Genomic DNA, 21,648 nt, shown 5'->3' with positions numbered 1-21,648 from the left:
GTATATGTGTAATGTACATGTAGCTGAGCTGTATGTGTACACAGTAGAGCTGTATATGTGTAATGTACATGTAGCTGAGCTGTATGTGTACACAGTAGAGCTGTATGTGTAATGTACATGTAGCTGAGCTGTATGTGTACACAGTAGAGCTGTATGTGTAATGTACATGTAGCTGAGCTGTATGTGTACACAGTAGAGCTGTATATGTGTAATGTACATGTAGCTGAGCTGTATGTGTACACAGTAGAGTTGTATATGTGTAATGTACATGTAGCTGAGCTGTATGTGTACACAGTAGAGCTGTATATGTGTAATGTACATGTAGCTGAGCTGTATGTGTACACAGTAGAGTTGTATATGTGTAATGTACATGTAGCTGAGCTGTATGTGTACACAGTAGTGCTGTATATGTGTAATGTACATGTAGCTGAGCTGTATGTGTACACATTAGAGCTGTATATGTGTAATGTACATGTAGCTGAGCTGTATGTGTACACAGTAGAGCTGTATATGTGTAATGTGCATGTAGCTGAGCTGTATGTGTACACAGTAGAGCTGTATATGTGTAATGTACATGTAGCTGAGCTGTATGTGTACACAGTAGAGCTGTATATGTGTAATGTACATGTAGCTGAGCTGTATATGTGTAATGTACATGTAGCTGAGCTGTATGTGTACACAGTAGAGCTGTATATGTGTAATGTACATGTAGCTGAGCTGTATGTGTACACAGTAGAGCTGTATATGTGTAATGTACATGTAGCTGAGCTGTATGTGTACACAGTAGCGCTGTATATGTGTAATGTACATGTAGCTGAGCTGTATGTGTACACAGTAGTGCTGTATATGTGTAATGTACATGTAGCTGAGCTGTATGTGTACACAGTAGAGCTGTATATGTGTAATGTACATGTAGCTGAGCTGTATGTGTACACAGTAGAGCTGTATATGTGTAATGTGCATGTAGCTGAGCTGTATGTGTACACAGTAGAGCTGTATAAGTGTAATGTACATGTAGCTGAGCTGTATGTGTACACAGTAGAGCTGTATATGTGTAATGTACATGTAGCTGAGCTGTATGTGTACACAGTAGAGCTGTATATGTGTAATGTACATGTAGCTGAGCTGTATGTGTACACAGTAGAGCTGTATATGTGTACTGTAAATGTAGCTGAGCTGTATGTGTACACAGTAGAGCTGTATATGTGTAATGTACATGTAGCTGAGCTGTATGTGTACACAGTAGAGCTGTATATGTGTAATGTACATGTAGCTGAGCTGTATGTGTACACAGTAGAGCTGTATATGTGTAATGTGCATGTAGCTGAGCTGTATGTGTACACAGTAGAGCTGTATATGTGTAATGTACATGTAGCTGAGCTGTATATGTGTAATGTACATGTAGCTAAGCTGTATGTGTACACAGTAGAGTCGTATATGTGTAATGTACATGTAGCTGAGCTGTATGTGTACACAGTAGAGCTGTATATGTGTAATGTACATGTAGCTGAGCTGTATGTGTACACAGTAGAGCTGTATATGTGTAATGTACATGTAGCTGAGCTGTATGTGTACACAGTAGAGCTGTATATGTGTAATGTACATGTAGCTGAGCTGTATGTGTACACAGTAGAGCTGTATATGTGTACTGTACATGTAGCTGAGCTGTATGTGTACACAGTAGAGCTGTATATGTGTAATGTACATGTAGCTGAGCTGTATGTGTACACAGTAGAGCTGTAGATGTGTAATGTACATGTAGCTGAGCTGTATGTGTACACAGTAGAGCTGTATATGTGTAATGTGCATGTAGCTGAGCTGTATATGTGTAATGTGCATGTAGCTGAGCTGTATGTGTACACAGTAGAGCTGTGTGTAATGTACATGTAGCTGAGCTGTATGTGTACACAGTCGAGCTGTATATGTGTAATGTACATGTAGCTGAGCTGTATGTGTACACAGTAGAGCTGTATATGTGTAATGTACATGTAGCTGAGCTGTATATGTGTAATGTACATGTAGCTGAGCTGTATGTGTACACAGTAGAGTTGTATATGTGTAATGTGCATGTAGCTGAGCTGTATGTGTACACAGTAGAGCTGTATATGTGTAATGTACATGTAGCTGAGCTGTATGTGTACACAGTAGAGCTGTATATGTGTAATGTACATGTAGCTGAGCTGTATGTGTACACAGTAGAGCTGTATATGTGTAATGTACATGTAGCTGAGCTGTATGTGTACACAGTAGAGCTGTATATGTGTAATGTACATGTAGCTGAGCTGTATGTGTACACAGTAGAGCTGTATATGTGTAATGTGCATGTAGCTGAGCTGTATGTGTACACAGTAGAGCTGTATATGTGTAATGTACATGTAGCTGAGCTGTATGTGTACACAGTAGAGCTGTATATGTGTAATGTACATGTAGCTGAGCTGTATGTGTACACAGTAGTGCTGTATATGTGTAATGTACATGTAGCTGAGCTGTATGTGTACACAGTAGTGCTGTATATGTGTAATGTACATGTAGCTGAGCTGTATGTGTACACAGTAGAGCTGTATATGTGTAATGCACATGTAGCTGAGCTGTATGTGTACACAGTAGAGCTGTATATGTGTAATGTGCATGTAGCTGAGCTGTATGTGTACACAGTAGAGCTGTATATGTGTAATGTACATGTAGCTGAGCTGTATGTGTACACAGTAGAGCTGTATATGTGTAATGTACATGTAGCTGAGCTGTATGTGTACACAGTAGAGCTGTATGTGTGTAATGTACATGTAGCTGAGCTGTATATGTACACAGTAGAGCTGTATATGTGTAATGTGCATGTAGCTGAGCTGTATGTGTACACAGTAGAGCTGTATCTGTGTAATGTGCATGTAGCTGAGCTGTATGTGTACACAGTAGAGCTGTATGTGTAATGTACATGTAGATGAGCTGTATGTGTACACAGTAGAGCTGTATATGTGTAATGTACATGTAGCTGAGCTGTATGTGTACACAGTAGAGCTGTATATGTGTAATGTACATGTAGCTGAGCTGTATGTGTACACAGTAGAGCTGTATATGTGTAATGTACATGTAGCTGAGCTGTATGTGTACACAGTAGAGCTGTATGTGTAATGTGCATGTAGCTGAGCTGTATGTGTACACAGTAGAGCTGTATATGTGTAATGTGCATGTAGCTGAGCTGTATGTGTACACAGTAGAGCTGTATATGTGTAATGTACATGTAGCTGAGCTGTATGTGTACACAGTAGAGCTGTATATGTGTAATGTGCATGTAGCTGAGCTGTATGTGTACACAGTAGAGCTGTATATGTGTAATGTACATGTAGCTGAGCTGTATGTGTACGCAGTAGAGCTGTATATGTGTAATGTACATGTAGCTGAGCTGTATGTGTACACAGTAGAGCTGTATATGTGTAATGTACATGTAGCTGAGCTGTATGTGTACACAGTAGAGCTGTATATGTGTAATGTACATGTAGCTGAGCTGTATGTGTACACAGTAGAGCTGTATATGATGGTTATATACAGGTGGCGGTGAGGTGTCTAGCGGTATAATAACCTCCTGTTAGTTTAATACATTTTGCTGAGAAGCCGAGATCTCTGTACATGTTGTAGTCGCCACCATGTCTGTTTTTTTCTCTAGTTGAATTTACTAAAATATCATGTTTAATGGTCACTCTCAATAAAAAAAATGTTGCTATTGCACTACTTATGGTAAATAAAAAAATCTTTGTTTTAAAAAAAAAATAAAATAAAAAAAAGCTTCCAGCGTGCAGGACGCTGCTCTAACCACCCGCCACAGCCACGGACTGGTTAGATGTTCCCGCGTAATTTGAATACCTGAGATGGAGGGTGCCTGCTGCTGCGGTGTGGCCGGGGATGCTGCAGAGTCTCAGGATTGAGTGAGGATCTGACGGAGGGGGAGAGGTCGGACCATGGAGAGCTGAATGGCGGCATGTGAAGGAGTGAGGAGACATCAGGTGAAGCCGCGGTCTGAGGAGTGAGAGGAGGTGGAGATCCACGTGGGACGGCGGCTCTGTGGAGTGGAGAGACGGAGTGTAGAGGCAGGAGCGGTGGTGGTGAGAGGAGCAGAGCTCCACATTGTATTACAGAGATATATAAACCAGTGGAACAATAAGTAATAATGAGAAACCTCCTGGATTTGGATATTTATAGCAGTAAGGGGGCCTCTGGCTTAGGGGGTAACTAGACTTTGGGGAGGGGGCTATCCCACTATTAATGGACACTTGGCAGTCTGTTGAGCATACATCCAGCGGCGGTATACAGGGACTCTCTCATGGACAATAATCTGACTTGTAATTCTGGCTTCCACTCCTGGAATGGTTGTGTCACAATTTGTGATTAGTATCTAATAATGGATGCATGGCTATCCCCCAGGACTGAATTATTAGTATTATTTTTTCTCTTTTTGGTGCTGCGGTGCTATTTAGGATTTTTCTATTAACAACTAATAACCTATTCTGCTGCTCCGGCTTGTATCTCTGGAACTGCCGCATGCTAATGCTTTATTAACTCGCATTCTCAGTGATGAACTTTTCATTGCTCTGCTGTAGTACTAATATGGATATAAAAGCTGCAAGTAACCGCGGTGCTGGGAAGTTGCTGCACTATAGTTTTTAGTAATTAACTACCTATTTTCTGTGATTTATTAAAGAACAGACTTTGGTGCCTTAAAATATCCATTTTACAGAAGATGCAACTAAGTGTTAAACTTCAGTGCATGATAACAGGCTGTGTGTGTTATAACAACCTACTATTCCCATGGGGATCTGGATGGAGAGATTTCCCCTGTTGTTGTGAATTCTACTTGATGAGTTGTAAAAATTGATGTATTTTGATGTTTGTCTCCTGCCCGTATTTCTACAGACGACAAACCTCCATTTCCATGTTTGAATACCTAGTGCATGATTGTAGGATTCCATGACGATAGGCGGTAGCTGAGGCTAATTGTTGTGACAGACAACGGCGGGGTTGGAAGGACCAATTGGTTGGAGTGATTTTCTGGTAAAAAGATAGGATAGAGGAAAGAGTAGAAGAAGTTGGTCTTGGAGGTCAGAATAATGGCGGGGGGGGGGAGAAGAATGCAGGGAAAGACGACTCGGCGCTCAACTGTATGTCAGGGGGTGGGACATCGACCCATCAGAAGGAGAAGGGAGATGGCGCGGTGGGCGGGGGGTCAATGAAAAATGATTTAGATCCCCAGGGATTAAAGGGGGGGGGGGGGGGGTAAACAAACGAAGCAATAAGGGAGGTTCAAAATCAAATAGGGGACGTAAGACAGGACACTGTAATACTAAGACAGGACTTCCAAAAAATTAGAGAAAGGTTGAACGAGGTAGAAGATAAAGCTAAAGGATTAGAACACAAGACAGATGAGCCAGAGAGAGAGGTGGGTAAGTTGTCAGGGATGTGTCAGGAACTGAGCACCAAAGTGAGAGATCTAGAGGATAGAGGAAGACTATCAGGTGTAAGAATAGTCGGGATCCAGAAAAAGATTGCTGAGGGTTTGTTAAAAGTTTGATATTAAAAAAATTTGTAGAACAAGGTCTATCTAATCTATTTGAAGTAGAGAGGGCGCATAGGGTGCCATCAAAACCTCCTCCACCAGGGGCCCATCCGAGAACAATTCTAGTCAGGTTACTATCGGCGATAGACAGAGATGTCATCCTGAGGGCAGCCAGAGGAGCAGATAGAGAAATTGATGGTAATAAAATAATGTTATATGCAGAATATTCGAGGGCAACACAGCAGAGGTCAAAAAGAGGTTAAGAGAAGCAAATATCAGGTATTCATTATTATTTCCGGCCAAACTAGGGGGGATATATAAAGACAGGTCGTGGTTTTTTGCCTCAGTAGAGGAAGTAAATGAGTGGCTGGAAAAGGAAGGGATCAGGTAAAAAGTAACTAATTAATTTCCCTTATAAATAAACCAAATACACTGATGTCATTTAAGGGAAAATGGATAATATGGCTGACCGGGTGGGGGGCTCGAGATAGAGGAATTGTCGGGAAATGTTTTTGACAATTTCAAAAGAAGAAGGGGGGGGGGGGGGGCGGGTGAGATGCCAGAAGGAGGGGTGAGATGGTAGAAGGGGGGGGGCGGGTGAGATGCCAGAAGGGGGGGTGAGATGCCAGAAGGGGGGAGGGGCGGGTGAGATGCCAGAAGGGGGGGTGAGATGCCAGAAGGGGGGGTGAGATGGTAGAAGGGGGGGGGGGGTTCTTTCTCTCTCTCCTAATACTTGAATGAAGGTATTAATTTGGAATGTAAGGGGCTGGCAGATAGTGAGGCGAACGGTGGTCTATAAAGTAATAGATAAACATCTACCAGGTATTATTTGTATATTAGGGACACACTTAACTAAGGATAAAATCCAGATTTTGAAGAGAAGGTGGATTGCAAAGCAATTTCACTCAACACATACTTGTTATTCTAGAGGGGTAAGTGTGTTAATACACAAAGGGACGAAGGTAGAAGTGTTAAACCCTAAAGTAGATAAAGAAGGAAGATTGGGATTTCTGGTATTGAATTGGGAGGGAAGAAGACTGCTGTTCGCTTTCGTCTATGTGCCGCCCCCCTTCTCATCAGGAGTATTTAAGGAATTATGTTGGTTTGCCAATGATAAAGGAGGTATCCCAATTATGGGGATGGGAGATATGGATGAAGGAAAAGATAGATTGAGGATAGGAAGACAAAATCTGAGCGGTGGATTAACAGGATTGAAAAAAGTAAGTGATTATGACTGTAAGGGGAGGTGCTCTGTCCAACCAAAATCAGAAATAAATTCTAATGATATGATATGGTGGAATGAAGAGGCTGGGACATGGGATGGGGGAGGACTATTGGTTTTGCGTTTCCTTTTCTTTTTCTTTTACTTTTTCATTTTTTTTCTCCTTTCTTTGTTACTTCTCCCCTTCCCTCTCTCTCCCGCCTCTCCTTTCCCCCAGGTTGGAATAAAAGCTGAGTGATTGGGGGCCCTTACACCTAAATAATTAAATGATTGAAAGATGAGTAGTTTCCTCTCAAAAAAAAATTAAAAAAAATATCATAACCGTTAAATCTATAAAACAATATGAGCTGACTGAAGAATGAGAAATGGTTATTCCTCAAACTTGTTGATCCTGGAGGGTGCACAATAAACGCAGCGGCAGTAGAGCACGAGATAGTCAGGGAGGAATGGGGTGTGGAAGCGCAGAATCCCTCGCTGGCAAGGGGAGTAGGCAGAGAAATATTAGATAGTAAGAACAGGAGGAAGAGAATGGTCGAATAAAAAAAAAAATTTGTGATGTGGCAGGGCCCAGACTGTAAGTTGGAACTTGGGGGGGGGGGGGGGGGTGCTAGTATTAGTTTTTCTTTGTATTGATATATGGTGCTCTTTTATCCTTTTTATAACTTTATAAAGAATGTATATTTGTTTGGAAATGTAATAAAATAAAAATATTATTAAAAATAAAAAAAAGCTGCCACTAGGTGTCTCCCTACTTGTCCTGAGCACATTTTTCCCCATCTCATACACAAACTGCTGGCCTGGCAGAAGCCCAAACACAGGAAGTGCAGGCTGAAGTGCTGAGGGGTATGTGTGCAGCCTTATCCAATCATAGCTCATCTCACACTGAACTGCTCTGGGCTGTGTGTAGCAGAGTGAGGGAGGAAGTTCTCCCCTTATGGCTTCAGATGATGTCACGCATGCTGGGGAACGCCCCTTCCCAGTCTGTGAATCTGACTGAGGCTGAGCAGAAAATACAGAACAATATCAAGGTAGAAAACCAAAAAATAATAAAAATAAAGGCCGGGGGTGGTTTATTATGATGGGGCAGTGACCTGGGAGGATTATAACATGTAACAAGTTAATGAGAGGTTCTCTTTAATGAAACCGTGCGGTCAATGGCGTAAACATAAAAAATACCAAAGTCCAGAATTGCAGATTTTTGGTCACTTCATAAACCACAAAAAATTATCATAAAGGATCAATAATCCCCATGAAACTATAGTGGTAATAAAATAGTACAGATCCCGGCACATCCGGCTCGTACATTCCTGTATACGGACAAATAAGAGTTATAGGGGTCAGAGGAGGACGATTCTAAGTCTAATCATGTCTGTACAAAAAATTATATGCTTTTTAACCCCTTAAAGACTCATTTTGCATTTTAGTTTTTTCCTTCTTACCTTCATAATCATAACCCTTTCAGTTTTCCACCTAAAAATCCATATTATGGCTTATTTTTTGCGCAACCAATTCTACTTTGCAGTGATATTAGTCATTTTACCCAAAAATCTACGGCGAATCAGAAAAAAATCCTTGTGTGACAAAACTGAAAAATAACCCCGCCATTTTGTAAATTTTGGGGGCTTCCGTTTCTACACAGTGCATATTTCGGTAAAAATGACACCTTCTCTTTATTCTGTAGGTCCATACGATTAAAATGATCCCCTACTTATATAGGTTTGATTTCATGCAAAACTACATGCAAGAAAAATACGCTATTTTGGACTTTGGAATTTTTTACGTGTACGCTATTGACCGTGTGGTTTAATTAAAGATATATTTTTATAGTTTGGACATTTACGCACGTGGCAATATGACATATATGTTTATTTTTACTTACATAGTTTTTTTAATGGGAAAAGGGGGGTGATGCAGACTTTTATTAGGAAAGGAGTTAAATCGTATTTATTAACATTTTTTTTTTTGCAATGTTATATGATTTCCTACACTGACCGGTGCTATGCCATAGCATAGCATTGATCAGTGTTATCACCGCTCGACTGCTCCTGCCTGGATCTCGGGCACGGAGCAGTCATTCGGCGATCGGACAACGAGGAGGCAGGTAGGGATCGTCCTCACGTCCTGCAATTTTGATCGCTGCGTACCTGTACGCCTCCCTATTTCCAATCACCGCCGTTTGTCGTGCAGTAATCGGAGTTAGAAAACAGATCCTAACTTAGTGTTTCCCAACCCGTGTGCCTACAGCTGTGTTCACAACTACAACTCTCAGCATGCATGGTCTGTCAGTACATGCTGGGAGCTGAGAGTAGTTTCTAAAATAGAAAAACATCTCATAAAATTGTCCAGGCATGCTGGGTGTTTTGCAACAGCTGGAGGCACCCTGTTTGTGAAACACTACCGTATACCGATGCACAGACCTAGTCCTGCTTAAGTGGTGCAGCAAGTCACGCAGGCCGGGATGTAACAAGTTAAACTTTCCTGGCATATAGGTCCAAGCTTTAGGCTATAATCCCCACCATTTTCGGTAACCAGAAATGGTGATAAAACATAGTGGGAAGATATTGGTATTGTGAAGCAGCCGGCATGGTTCTTAGTTGTGTAATGTGTCCAGTAGGGGGCGAGAGTCACACTGGGGAGATTTATCAAAACCCTTCAAGAGGAAACGTTGCCCAGTTGCCCATAGCAACCAATCAGATCGCTTCTTTCATTGTTACCAAGGCCTCTGCAAAGTGAAAGAAGCCATCTGATTGGTTGCTATGGACAACTGGGCAACTTTTCCTCTGGACGGGTTTTGATAACTGTGTTTGTGATTCCGTTTATACTCTTGGAAAGGACAAAAACGTAACGTTAGACGCTAAAACAGATTCTGCGCTTCACATTACTACAGGATCTTTTTACCATTGACTTACATTATAATACAATAAAATCTGGTGTATAAATAATCTGTAATGGGAGAGGTTTATCGGACCCGTGTGGAGGAGGGGGAGGGGATAAGTCGCCCATGAAGACCAATCAGATCGCTACTTTCATTTTTCATAGGCCTTTATAAAGATGGGATATGCGGTCTGACTGGTCGCTGTGGGCGGCTGCTTCACTCTTCCTCTGCACCGGATTTGATGAATCTCTCCCAATGAGTCCATTCTAAAGAAAAATGGTAAATGGCGCCATTAAAACCTGTAGATGACAGCGCAACCCGCCCCACAAACAGCTCTGTACATGGAAGATGGCGAAAGTCATAAGGGGCAGAATAGGGGAATTGGAAGAAGATTTATTATGGGAAAAAAGGTTTTACTTTTCTAAAAGAAGTGCGATAGTATAAACCAAATGTAACTATGAGTATCGCTGAAATCATATTAAATGACAAAATAAAGAGAACGTGCCAGGTTTACCATGAACTGCACTGTGGAAAAACAAAAACACCAAAAGTTGCACATTTTTTTTTCTCTTTAATTCCTACTCCACAAATGACATTTTCTTGGTTTCGCTGGACATTTTATAGTAAAATAGAAGGTGTCATTACAAAATACAATCAGTTGTGCAAAAAAACAAGTCCTGTGGATGGAAAAGTAAAATGCACCAAAGATAATAGTCCTGGATGATGTGACAATGCTGGACATACTGATGAAAGGTTCTGTGTAACCAGCTTCAGCCTCAGACTGTGATTGAGAGCGATCATGGAGCTTTATATTATTGCTATACCCAGTGGATTATTTACCCTGTTAGTGATCGGGGTCATATTCTACATCTGTATTAAGAAATATAAAGCTACAAAACATGAAGACTTAGAAGAAGTTGTTGTAGAGAAACCAACCAATAAAAACCAATCTTCTGATGATGACAACTTAGAAGAAGAGAAGAGAAAGGCTGTGGCCTCGGAGGAGCCTGACACCGCACCACCAGCCAAGACACCCAGGACAGAAGGCAAGTGTGATCAAAGTGGTGAAGATGAAGGTCCATCCCAGGATGAGCCCAATATCTACACACCACAGATCACCAAGGGCCTGTCTCCTGACCAAATGTCAGTGCTGCAAAGTCAAGGCTATGACGACATGCTGGACCATGAGATCATCAACATGGCTCAAGATCTCCTCCAAAGGCAATTCCCCAACTCCGATGGCCTCCAGCCTGTGGCCGCTGTCCTCTTTCCCGGGTACGAGGTAACAAAAGATGCCGTTCAGATCCATAACGACTGGAAAAGAATGCATTGGCTAACCACCTGCTATAGAGATGGCAAGATCATGGTGGCCGACAGCATAAGAACCCACAATCTGTCACCTTCCATACGTGACCAGATAACAAACCTATACAGTGGAGTGGTACACGAGCCCCTTAATCATCTGCACTTTCTGGACGTAGACCAGCAGAGTAATAACTACAACTGTGGAGTGTTTGCCATCGCTTATGCTTATGAGTTGCTGGCAAAGGACGGAGACCCAGAGGTGACATATGACCACGCGGCAATAAGGGGACATCTCATAACGTGTCTACAGAACGGTATCATCACCAAATTTCCCACAAAGGAAAAGTAAGACCACCACCGCAATTACAGTGCTGACTGTCAATGGCTCAACTAAGAAGCACAGGACTTCATTTCATTTTAGTAGAGTTTAAGTGCTAGTGTGTGTCTTATAATAAATATATATAAACCTAAGAAACCTGTCATATTGTGAACTAAATATACATGAAAAAGGTAAAAGTGAAAATCATAGAATCAAAACATTCAACAACATTGATGACACGATCATAATATATATAAGCCTAGAGTTCTATGAGCGGCTCTAGACTTTGTGAAAATTGAGTTGAGTGTGTATGCAGCAGAGTTGAGTGCGATATTGTGTGTATGTAGCAGAGCTGAGTGTGTGTATGTAGCAGAGCAGAGTGTGTGAATGTGTATATGTAGCAGAGCTGAGTGTGTGTGTGTGTGTATGTAGCAGAGCTGAGTGTGTGAGTGTGTGTATGCAGCAGAGTTATGTGTGATTGTGTGTGTGTGGCAGAGCTGAGTGTGAGTGTGTGTATGTAGCAGAGCTGAATGTGTCAGTGTGTGTATGCAGCAGAGCTGAGTGTGTTTAAGTAGCAAAGCTGAGTGTGTGCATGTAGCAGAGTTGAGTGTGTGAGTTTGTGTATGTAGCAGAACTGAGTGTGTGTATGTAGCAGAGCTGAGTGTGTAAGCAGCGTAAGTGTGTACTACATATACACTGCTATACACATGGTAGCATTTGCAGAGCATTGCATCCTAGGGTCTGTACTACAGAGTCTGTACAACAGACATGGGTCGGGTGCAATGCTCTGCAGTCTGCACATACCCACATGTGTATAGGAGTGCTATATAAAAAGTGTAAAGTAAAAAAAAAAAAAATTTGAAAGAAACCGCTCCCCCAATAAAAATTAGCTCCCCCTATTTTTTACATATCTGATACTGCCGCGTGGCGAACTGTCTGAACTATTAAAATTAATTAAATGTTAGTAAATCATTAACATTTTATTTGAATAGTTCAGACAGTTACCCATGCGGCAGTATCAAATTTACGCTGGTTTTTGTACAGGATCATTAATAATGACAGCAAAAGGCATAAACATAAAATAATTCTGCTGTTTGGTGAAATCACATGCTACAAACTATTAATATGGCCATTGTACATGATTTATCAAGTAGAATCATCTGAACCCCTTTTTTTGGCATTTTGACGTTTTTTCCAATTAACCGATGAAATAATCGGCAACTAATCGATTATTAAAATAATGGTTATCTGCAGCCCTAATGACCACGATATAGTGACCGGATAATACTACCATACTGATACTGGATAAAACCGCTATACACAGTATCACCAATAACACCACTGTACAAGGGACAAATGATTGTACCACACCATGACTACACATTATAACACCGCTATACACAGACAGTAGTGACCCCGGCTCTACACACCATATAACAGTACTGATTACATACAGTTACATCAGGTGACCTCTTCTCTCATCACTTTCCTTTTTCTTCTCTATACAGCCCAGACCGTCATGATGATTTCTTTCAGCCACAACTCCACAGAACCAGCCAGACAAACATTTTAGACTTTTCTAGCGCCTTTAGCCTCTATACAGTAATAATAACACGAGTGTCCCACATAGTAGAGTGGGTAGATACGTGGGTTTGGGGAAGGGTAGATAGATTCTCCTTATATGGTTTCTGCATTACACAGGTGTCTCAAGTAAGTAGGTGTCACCTGTAGGTAGGTCCCCCTATATAGTAGTAGCAGCCCCCAGCATATAGTAGAAGCAGCCCCCTTTAGGTAGGAAAATCAGCAGCCCCTTTTAGGTAAAATAAATAGCACCCCCCCCCCCTTTAGACAGTAGTAGTAGCCTTCTTTGACAATAGAAGCAGCAGCTCCCTTTAGAAAGTGGTAGCAGCAGCAGCTCCCTTTAGAAAGTGGTAGCAGCAGCAGCCCCCTTTAGGCAGTAGTATTAGCAGCTCCTTTTAGACAGTAGTAGCAGAAGCCCCATTTCGGAAGTAGAAGCAGCAGCAGCCCCCTTTAGGCCCCCCCCCCCTCTCCAGCGCGAGGCCTTAGGCAGCAGCCCAGCTCGCCTAATAGGAGAGCCACCTCTGATTATTAGCAAAAGTTCATACCAAAAATAAAGTCAAGAATAGAGCAAATCCATATAAACATGTAAAAATAAGCAATAGTAACAAAAGTAGATTGCTGGTGGGTGTTGGGTGGAACCAAGAGGTCAGGTCTACAGGTTAATGGAAAGACAAGCAGGGAAACTGGGTAAAGTATTCTGAAAACATCTAAACTGTTCATTAGGGCAGTAGTGCAGATCATTAGGGGGCAGTGGTGCAGATCATTAGGGGGCAGTGTCAAAGATCATTAGGGGGCGGTGTCAAAGATCATTAGGGGGCAGTAGTGCAGATCATTAGGGGGGCAGTGGTGCAGATCATTAGGGGGGAGTGGTGCAGATCATTAGAGGGGAGTGGTGCAGATCATTAGAGGGCAGTGGTGCAGATCATTAGGGGGCAGTAGTGCAGATCATTAGGGGGCAGTGTCAAAGATCATTAGGGGGCAGTGGTGCAGATCATTAGGGGGCAGTAGTGCAGATCATTAGGGGGCAGTAGTGCAGATCATTAGGGGGCAGTAGTGCAGATCATTAGGGGGCAGTGTCAAAGATCATTAGGGCAGTAGTGCAGATCATTAGGGGGCAGTGGTGCAGATCATTAGGGGGCAGTAGTGCAGATCATTAGGGCAGTAGTGCAGATCATTAGAGGGCAGTGGTGCAGATCATTAGAGGGCAGTGTCAAAGATCATTAGGGGGAAGTAGTGCAGATCATTAGGGGGCAGTAGTGCAGATCATTAGGGGGCAGTAGTGTGGTAGTCGGGTGATACAGGCTAGCTGCAGGGTCTGGTGGTATTAACCCTGTGTGGGGGCGAGTTGGTATTAACCCCTTACTTGTATCGTGACGCCAGGGTGCAGGTTTTTCCAGTTGGTTCACTACCGCTAATCTGCCCAAAAACGGTGATGGAAGTAATAGAATGTCCACGGCTGAAGTTATGCAGAACGTTAACTCTTTCCTTGTAGCTTGTGCAGCAATAACAACCATTAACAGTCTTTACGGTTCTGAGGTCTCTGGTTTGCAGGTAACCTCGCACACTTGTCAGGACTGAGCATACACTTGAGTGAACCACTGTGCTACTGTTACTTTGGCTTGGAAGTAGTCCCGGAGTTATAAGTGGCTGCTGTGAGATGGCTTGAGGCCTATCTGAGATGAGTAGAGATAAGAGATAAATCTGTGCTTGTCTTATCTGATGATCCCGGAACTAACACCGGAACAAACAGGAAGAAGGATCAGAATACAGCCCTTTATATAGTGTGGGCTAGACTAATGCTCATTGGTGGCAAGTTACTTAGTTACCTGTGACCATTCAATCATGGGTACATCACATGACTCGCAGGTCCTAACATATAACTCTATACAAATATCACATGATAAACGGATCACATGACTTAACCCCTTAAGGACGCAGCTCATTTTCACCTTAAGGACGCAGCCCTACTTTATGCATTAATAACTCTGATGCTTTTACCGATTATTCTGATTCTGAGACTGTTTTTTCGTGACATATTCTACCTTATTTTGGTGGTAAATTTTCGTCGTTACTTGCATCCTTTCTTGGTGAAAAATCCCAAAATGTCATGAAAATGTAAACAATTTAGCATTTTTCTAACTTTGAAGCTCTCTGCTTGTAAGGAAAATGGATATTACAAATACATTTTATATTGGTTCACAAATACAATATGTCTTCTTTGTGTTCACATCATAAAATGGACATATTTTAACTTTTAGAAAAAATTAGAGGGCTTCAAAGTAGAGCAGCAATTTTCCAAATTTTCGTGAAAATTGCTAAATCTGAAGGGACAGATGTTACAGAATTACAACTCCCAGAATGCCTGGGCAGTCTAGGCATGCTGAGAGTTGTAGTTTGGCAACACCTGGAGGGCCACCGTTTGGGCACCACTGAAATAGTGGTTTCCAAACTGTGACCCTCCAGATGTTGCAAAACTACAACTCCCAGCATGCCCAGACAGCCTTTGGCTGTCTGGGCATGCTGGAAGTTGCAGTTTGGCAAGCACTAAGAGGGCAGCAGTAAGGATCGCTTTACTGCCACCTTTCTTTTCCCCCCCACCGTCGCCTCCCTACCTGCACCACTGATCTCCGCAGTCTCCACCGCTGATCGGCGGTCCCCACAGCATCTTCTCTTCAGGTACCCTCCGCCATCTTCTCCCCCCGTTCTGCCCGACATCCAGGGGTGGGCAGAGGGGGGGGGTTTCCATGGCAACCCCCTGTCGTGCACTGCCATTGGTCAGAATTCGCAGCACTGCAACCTCGCTCCTATCCCTCAGGATGATCGAGGCTGTCGCTGACAGCTCTGATCATCCCTATTTTCCGTGTGATCGGGTCACCAGAGACCCTATCAGCCCAGAATAGGAGACAATCGCATGTCTGAATTGACATGCGATTTTCTCCGATTGCCGACATGGGGGGGGGGGGGGGGGGGGGGAGGATGTGCCGGGATGCCTGCTGAATGATTTCAGAAGGCATTCCGGTCCGGTCCCCAACCGGCTAGTGGCGGGGACCGGAATTCCCACTGGCGTATCCATACGCCCTACGTCCTGAACAGGTTAAAGGGGTATTCCAGGAAAAAACTTTTTTTTATATATATCAACTGGCTCCAGAAAGTTAAACAGATTTGTAAATTACTTCTATAAAAAAAATCTTAATCCTTTCAGTACTTATGAGCTACTGAAGTTGAGTTGTTTTTTCTATCTAAGTGCTCTCTGATTACACCTGTCTCGGGAACTGTCCAGAGTAGAAGCAAATCCCCATAGCAAACCTCTTCTACTCTGTGCAGTTCCCGAGACAAACAGAGATGTCAGCAGAGAGCACTGTTGCCAGACAGGAAAGAACAACTCAACTTTAGCAGCGGATAATTATTGGAAGGATTAAGATTTCTTAATTGAAGTAATTTACAAATCTGTTTAACTTTATGGAGCCAGTTGATATAAAAAATACCCCTTTAAATTAACAAATGACGTCTAACAAGTCCTTTCCTTGAACAGAGAGCGCACAGCTGGCTTCAGCCCCTCAGAGAGCTGGGAACCAACCATAGAGCCACCTGGTTAATTCTTCTCCGCACTTCACCCGAATACAACTTGTTCTTCCCTCTATAACCTAAGGAAGGACCCTGTGTAGAGTAGGAGACCCCACTAATCTAACACCTATAGGATCAGAATGTCCTAGAAGCCAGAAGATAGAAGTGATTTTATATGTCTAATCTGCTCATGTCCTGTTACCTTGTAGCCATATATGAGACTCTTTTCCTCCCATGTAAAATTATAGAGATGACATCGCTGGATCGGTGACTACGTTATAAAAGAAAAACTTATTTTTCCTCCAATGTCTTTTATTGTTAACAAAAGATAATAAAAAAAAGTAACAAATCATCGTTTTTTAATTTAAATTTATTTTTATCACATCATGTATAACAATTATATTCTATGTTAATACCCCATAACATCCCAACCTCCCCCCCCCCGCCCCCAAAATAAAGAGAGACCAGTCTTTTCCCTTCCCTAGCGGATCCTTTGTTTGCCAGTAACTCATATCTCTTTATTTATTAGATTTATCCAAGTCCTTATATCTGGGACCACCTCTGAAAGACACAATCTTACAATTAATAATCTAGCATAAAAGAGGAATTTCAAGCAAAGTTCTGAATTCTTATTTATTTCCGTATTATCTCCCAAAATAGCTACCTCAAATGTAAATGGTATATCTATCCCCAATCTCTTTTTAAGTTCTTGATATATCCTTTCCCAATATTTCTGAATTTTTCTGCACGCCCAAATAATATGGGTGTAATCTGCCTCATTTAGCTGGCATCTTGGGCATTCTGCGTCAAGCCTATACCCAAATCTCACCAAATCATCCGGAGCCAGGTGAGTTTTCCACAAAATGTTCCACTGGATAAATCTGTGACCCCTATTAATTGAAACCCTATTAACATTCTTAAACACACGACCCCAAAAATCTTCATTTTTACACTGAAATTGTTTCATCCACCTCCCTTCTACTCTATGTAAATTCTCTTTATTTCCACTAATAATTTTTGGTATATTTGGGTCATATCTTTTTTATTATAGAACCCATTCCCCAAAAATTCTATAATATTATGTGAATCAACCTGAAAGTGTTTTATCTACAGTGCATTTATACGTGTGATATATTTGATAATATCTGAATCTATAGGATTCACCGATATTACATCTTACTTTCAAAGGGGTATTCCAGGCAAAACCTTTTTTATATATATATCAACTGGCTCCGGAAAGTTAAACAGATTTGTAAATTACTTCTATTAAAAAATCTTAATCCTTCCAATAGTTATTAGCTTCTGAAGTTTTCTGTCTAACTGCTCAATGATGATGTCACGTCCCGGGAGCTGTGCATGATGGGAGAATATCCTCAAAGGAACTGCACAGCTCCCGGGACGTGAGTCATCAGAGAGCAGTTAGACAGAAAACAACAACTCAACTTCAGAAGCTTATAACTATTGGAAGGATTAAGATTTTTTAATAGAAGTAATTTACAAATCTTTTTAACTTTCCGGAGCCAGTTGATATATAAAAAAAGTTTTGGCCTGGAATACCCTTTTAATTTTTCAAAAGTGCAAGTTTTCCTTTTCACAAAAATGTGTTCAATTATTCTTACCCCGACCTTAATCCAAGAACCAGTATCTTGAAATTCATTAAATTCCTTCAACCTAGGGTTAAACCCCACCGGTGTAAAACGAAGATTATTTTTTATATGACAAATTCTTTTAAGATTAACCCAAATTTTCCTAAATAATTTGCATTGCGTGATAGTAACAAATCATCGTTACATCACAATAATATTCATATTGCCGCAATAATACAGAAATTACAAACTCTAAGTAATAAACTCTTTAGAACTTTAGAAAAAAAATAAAGAACGATAGAAATAGATAGGAAAAGAAATAGATAAACCTGACGTCTAGCATAAAACATAATTACTTAATGAAAAGGTTCTAAAAGTAATCTAAGGAAAACAAGTCTCCAAGGAATTTCTTAAGAACTTTTGCCATGAAAAAGGTTTCTCAAATTTTGAACTGGGAACTTTTTTTGCACCGATGGTTGGAGGGGGTAGAAGATCTCTAGTATATCGGAATAAGCGTCTAGTCACCAATAGTAGGTGTGTGATTCAGCAAGTCGACATAGGACAGAAATCCGAAGAAGTAACCGCAAGAAGAACCATTTCCAGAGTAAAATTTATCTCTTTTTGTTGTAACCAAGAAAATACCGTATATACAGGAGTATAAGCCGAAGCCCATAATTTTACCACAAAAACCTGGGGAAAATCTATTAATTCGAGTATAAGCCTATCATTACCCACTGCAACAAACACCCATCCCCCTTCCTGTCATCATCCATCCCCCTCTCTTATCGTCTAATCACCTTCCCAGTTGTAGCTCTCGGCGGCGGCAGGTCTTCTCCTGTTGCCTGGCAGCCGGGAAAGGGAGAGGTCCGTGACATCAGGGGAATCCCTGTGTGGCGGCGACCCTACCCCAACATCACTAGTCAGGGGCCGGATGGAGGGACAAGATCAGCTCACTTTTCCCACCGGTATGCGGACGGTCCCTGTGCAGACAGTCCCTACCATGGATGAGTCCAGGGCCGGCCCAAAGCGGAGAAGGAGGGCCTCCAGACCACCACCATCTGTATGCCTGGACTGATGTCAGTGCAAATTTTTTTTTTCACTCGAGTTTAAGCCGAGGGGGGAATTTTCACCATGAAAAAATGTGCTTATACACAAGTATATACGGTAATTGAAATATCTTCCCGCCAGAGAGATAACATTTTCAAGCAAGACCCCTGTATATGTAAAAGAGTCCACGACTCAAACCCACACCTCCAACATTGAGAAGCTTCTGGAATACCATGTGACAAAAGGAGAGGAGGAGTCCCATACCCCCGACAATATAACTTATATGAACTCTCCTGTATACGAATACAGGGGGAGGAGCCATGTGAGCGCTAGAGATAAATCCGCACTGTTCTTCAGCGAGTTGGATATTCAGCTCCTCTTCTCATATAAGACGCATTTTGGTTACTATTAGGAGCAGAAGAAATCAGATAAGAATAAAGCTTAGATAGTATTATTATTTAGGGAATAAATACAATCTCTCTAACCAATTTCAGGGACGTATGTTAGTATAACGCTTAAAACATTGGAGAGTAAAGATACATTTACTTATAAAACCCCAGAAAGCCTGAGATTCCTCTATGGCCAAAGTCTTAGTAGAAGAATATAAATCTCGTAACGTAAAAGAATGTAAACGTTCCCACAAAGGGGAAGAGGGAAAATGTGTTTAGTAATAACCATAGGGAGTAAAGAAAGTGGGGTTAGGGGGGAAGGGAAATCAGAATCAGTCGTAGAGCAGTCTCGTAATACCGACAAAGTTATATATAAAAGAGGAAAGAACTAGAGAGGCCAAGGAGGAGTGCGAGGGCCACAAAATGGGCCCTATAGAAGGAGGGACTGAGGAGAATTCCATATCCACATGAGGAGGAATATAAAGGGGAGGATGAGAAAAAGAAGAGCGAACGAGCTCTAATAATCCAGACGAAGGAAAAGCTTTATAATAAGTGTGTAAATCCGGAAACACAAAACCGCCGTCTAATGTCTTCAGGGTGAGCATCTATACGGGACACGTGGTCTCTTCTGAATCATAACAAAATTACTAAATAACCATCGGATAGAAGAAAAATAACAATTCCGTACTATGATAGGGACGGACTGTAAAAATATAAAATATTATTGGTAAATATAAGATTTAAGAACCTTTTTCCTTCCAATCCACGACATATATGGGAATTTACGAGCGTGTAACTGGGTCTTCAATCCGTGTAATAATGGCGCAAAGTGTGAAGTAAAGAGATCTTGTACCAGATGTGATCAGATCTCTAGGGATTTTATACCCCGGGGAGGACAAAGAAAAGGAAAAGAATTACACCGATGTTTACTGAACCCGGGGGACGCTGAGATATTGACGACTTCTCATATAGAAAAATGGATTTTATGATCTGAGACCGAAAATAGACGTCAAGACGGGAAACGCTGGTCTAGGGTTTGTGATAAATAAAAGTATCTGCAGCGTCTTATGTTCAGAAGAGACGATCTTCAAGGGAGACGCGCGGATCCTGTCTGATGCCTTGAATTAAAGTCTCTATAATCATAATGAGAAGGGGGCGGGGACAACACTGACGCGTTACATTCCCTATATACAACGTCAGGGACAATATTACATTTATTATAAGTCCAGTGTGCGGAGATGAATATAAGAATAATAAATCATATAAGAAAGAAAACTTTTATTAAAGGGGTACTCCGGTGGAAAACTTTTTTTTTTTTCAAATCAACTAGTGCCAGAAAGTTAAACAGATTTGCAAATTACTTAAAATAAAAAATCGTAATCCTTTCAGTAGTTATTAGCTGCTGAATACTAAAGAGAAAATTATTTTCTTTTTGGAAAACAGAGCTCTCTGCTGACATCACTAGCAGTGCTCTCTGCTGACATCTCTGTCCACTTTAGGAACTGTCCAGAGCAGCATATGTTTGCTATGGTGATGTTTTCCTACTCTGGACAGTTCATAAAAGGCACAGAGGTGTCAGCAGTGAGCACTGTGGTTGTGATGTCAGCAGAGAGCTCTGTGTTCCAAAAAGAAAATAATTTCCTCTGTAGTATTCAGCAGCTAATATGTACTGGAAGGATTACAATTTTTTTTAATAAAAAGTAATTTACAAATCTGTTTAACTTTCTGGCACCAGTTAATTAAAAAAAAATAAAAGTTTTCCACCGGTGTACCCCTTTAACAATTGGTAACAAGTTTGGAGATGCAGTATATGATATATGTATAAATGTCAGATATCCTATGTACATGGTTAATATATAGATGTGTTATCTGCATCATTTATTGCTCTGAACTGGCTTCTTTCCTGTGTGAGTTCTTTGATGTACAACAACGTCTGATTTCTGAGTAAAACATTTACCACATTCTAAACATGAAAATGGCTTCTCCCCTGTGTGAGTTCTTTGATGTCTAAGAAGACTTGATTTGTCAGGAAAACACTTTCTACATTCTGAACATGAATATGGTTTCTCCCCTGTGTGAGTTCTTTGATGTGTAACAAGATTTGATTTGCAAGTAAAACATTTTCCACATTCTGAACATGAAAATGGCTTCTCCCCTGTGTGAGTTCTTTTATGTTGAACAAGATGTGATTTCTTACTAAAACATTTCCCGCATT

This window comes from Hyla sarda (genome assembly GCF_029499605.1).
Source record: "Hyla sarda isolate aHylSar1 chromosome 1 unlocalized genomic scaffold, aHylSar1.hap1 SUPER_1_unloc_5, whole genome shotgun sequence".
Taxonomy (NCBI): Eukaryota; Metazoa; Chordata; class Amphibia; order Anura; family Hylidae; genus Hyla; species Hyla sarda.
The sequence above is the reverse complement of the archived record's forward strand: the minus strand, read 5'-3'. Positions refer to the sequence as shown.